This window comes from Glossina fuscipes, unplaced genomic scaffold (assembly GCF_014805625.2).
Source record: "Glossina fuscipes isolate IAEA_lab_2018 unplaced genomic scaffold, Yale_Gfus_2 0, whole genome shotgun sequence".
Taxonomy (NCBI): domain Eukaryota; kingdom Metazoa; phylum Arthropoda; class Insecta; order Diptera; family Glossinidae; genus Glossina; species Glossina fuscipes.
Window position 1 is genome coordinate 10,387,944 of NW_023998414.1, and position 3,565 is coordinate 10,391,508.

The following is a 3,565-nucleotide window of genomic DNA, read 5'->3' on the forward strand; positions in this document are numbered from 1 at the left end:
AAAGCCTTAGGCATACTTTGGGCGGATGTTAAAAACAACCGCACTTGCTTCGGATTCTCCATATTCTCCTGGTTACCAACACCAGTGAACTACTTTTCTTCAAGATATATAGGTCTCGGGTATTGCACTGACATGGCAGAGTAATCTACCATGCACTCGCTAGGTTACTACCTTCGACGTATTTAAAAACCTTCATTTAGACAGTAATAAAAAGTATTATTATTATTATTATTATTATTATTTTAATTTTAGACTAATGAAATGAATTCTTAGACTAAAAAAAGACATTGAGCACTAGCAACACAGGCTATCGGCTGAAGAGTAGAGAGAAATAAGTTTAAAACGAACATTTGTTTTCTTAGGCATATATATATATATCAATTCATTTCAGCCATCAACATTAGTCTCGGAGTTCCACCATTAATCAGTATATTAAATCCAATTACCACGTGCTTATATGGATGCAGACATTATTTTCCTCCTTTTTTTTTTTTTAATATTAAGCGCCAAAAATCGCATTTTCTTCCTCTAATGTACAATGACGTCGGAATGTCTGCCCGTTAAAGCAAGACAACGACCGTAAGATTACATCATTTGCTGCAGCCAGAATATAAGAAAAGAAAAAAAAAAAAAAAAAAAAAGTAATAAACAGAAGGAGGAAAATTGCATCTGCCGTTTTGGGCTCTCAACGAAAAGAAAGCAAACAGAACAAATAGCTACCGGATAAGAAATCAAGTAAATATATAATTTTTGAAAATAATAAAAACCAAATAAAGAAATGCAAAAATTTTTAGGTAATATATTAAAAAAAAGAAAAAAAAAACAAGGAGAAAAAGAAAAATAAATAAAATCTTAAAGATAGCAAAATCTTTAGGGGAGAAAATGTCTTTTGTGAAAGAAGGTAAGCAAATGAGGTGCAGACGTGTGTGAGATGTTGTTGTCGTTGTTGCCTTGATGTTGTCTTATAGCAATATTTCAAAAAATGCATATGCGAACATAAGCGCATAAATGGCCGTAACATAGGAATATATATCAAATTTAAGATTCCTTTATAAATAAACTAAATATAACACGAGTGACGTTGCCTATTGTCGAATAGATTCAATGTACATCTCGACTGCACTTCTTGGTTATGCTGCTACCAAGCATATATTGTATATATGTATATATAAGTGTTCGCTGTTCATTATTATAAAAGATGTTGCAGCACCTTTACGGTGCGATGCTCTAACACCACCTTAAGATTTTATTTCATTTCATTGCATTTCATATTTTACCGTTAGTTATAATAAAATTTCTCCCATTTGACAGTTATCCTTAGTTTTTTAGGTTTTCTTCACCTAAATATTCCCCGTTACGCGTATCATTTATGAAAAATTGTAACTCAACACGCCCCTTGATATAGTTATGTGTGTGTGCGTGTCTGTGTTTGTGTGTGTGTGTGTGAATTATTTATTATACCTATTGGCCTATATGGATATGCGTGGATAACTACTAACTTATTGATCAAGAAAAAATTTTTCGAAAATAATAATTTTTTTCTTCTCTCGTTCATTGAACTGAGTATTGTTTTTTTTTTTTTTTATTATTTTTTTCTAGCTTTGATTTAGTTTTGAATTACATTTCAATTTTACCGTTCGCTATAATGCTTTGTTTTCTCTTTTATTTTATTTTATTTTATTTTTTTTTTTGTTTTTCAATTCATTTGATGGTACGAGCGTCCTTCTGCTTAAGGATTTGGTTACATAATCCTTTCACTACTTAGACAAGGGTGCCATTTACTTATTTTTGTGTTTTCTTTTTCTTTCTCTGTTTCATTTATTTATTTTATTTTTTTCTTTTCTCCTTGAATGGGAAAGTTACCGTTCATTTTTCGCACACACACACGCTCATACACGTGATAGTTGTTTTTTTTTTTTTCTTCTTATGATCGTGATGAATATTCAAAATAATTACGGTTATTTACTCCTGTCGACGGCAGCGTATTGCAAGTTGTTATTTCATTCATAATCATAATTATCGTTAAGTGGTGGGCGATCACCAGGTGTCTAAAATATTATTCCGTTGTAATAATTTTATATTGTAATAATAATAATATGTAGTCTTAGCAGCTGCAAAGTTTTTTTTTTTTTTTTTTTTTTTTTGTTTGTATGCAATCTGCAATATTCTAAGAAGTTTTGTATATCTAATCGAGGAAGTTAAATACAATCTGCCCGTCCGTCTATAGCCTTTATACAAGACTATATACATTTATTAAACTTTGCGTCTAAAGGTAATCAACTTTCTTATAACTTTCTCGTAACTATTTAGGGTGACGTACAGGCTTTTATTGTTGAGCTATGTCGGGTAAAATAATCGAGAAAATTAAAATTAAGAAAATGACAAGTAAGAAAATTATATACGATCATGACAGAATCTTTTGCACTCATCATCGTGATCCTTAAAAAAAAAAAAAAAAAAATAAAAAAAAAATAAAAAGAAAAGAGAAACTAAATCTCCATACTTGAGAATATTGTGTGTGCGCGCCGCTGATTTTTTCTATTTACAGAATAAAAGTAGAAGTTTAGTAGTACAGTGTATGCGTTGTAATAAGCAAAAAACACGGAAAGTAAAGGTCTTTCTAGTTTTCATTACATAGACGTGTCTACATTGTAGGCGTATTCGTTTAAAAGTTTGCGACATTTTCAAATTCTCTTGCCTATTTGTAGGCGACAACCTAATTTCTGCGCACGGTACAGTTATTCACTCGTTTTAGTATAAAAAAAATAACATAGTCAAAATGACACATTATTTTCATGCAAAGTCCGCATGCGGGGCAAGGCCCAAAACATCATATGACGTCGTCCAAATATAAAAAACTTAATTTATTTCTCAAAAAATTTAATTCATTTTTAGTTTTAATAAAATCTACAAACTAGACCTATCTCCTTCAAATTCGGTAGGGTCGATCTCTATATCAATTGACTGTCGTGAACTAATATTCATCATAAAGTATTGAAAATTACATTACAATTACAAATCTCTTGGCAATAAGGTTATATGAGAGATGGGCCAAAAAATTAACCCGGCTAAAGCAAATTTTTCACAACAATTTAGACTTTTGTCAAAATAAGCCTTTACATGGGGAGCTGTCGAAAAAGTAGGTACGCTTATCCTTGAGTTCAAGCACGTCAGTGTACCATACTTTAACGAAATATGTCAAAAATTGCGACACAAAACTACATGTTTAGACGTCAGACGGTCTGTGAAGCTTAGATCAACTCAGGAAATAGTTCCGAATCGATTGATATAATAAAAATTCGATATATCTTATCGCCCATCTGGGTGTTATATATGTCAGCGGAAATTTGCGCACACATCCTGTGCGACAAATGATGTATGGTTAACATTAAGAAATTTTCTCAAAAATTGATATTGTTGAAAATCGAACAGTCGGGAATTCGTACAATTGTGAAGCATGTGTTCTTAGATCAAACTATGGTATCAAACACCGAGAGAAAGCTTAATAGTGTATTGATTGATTCTAGTGCTCGTATGCAGCAAATAGTATGAAATTGGGTCGACA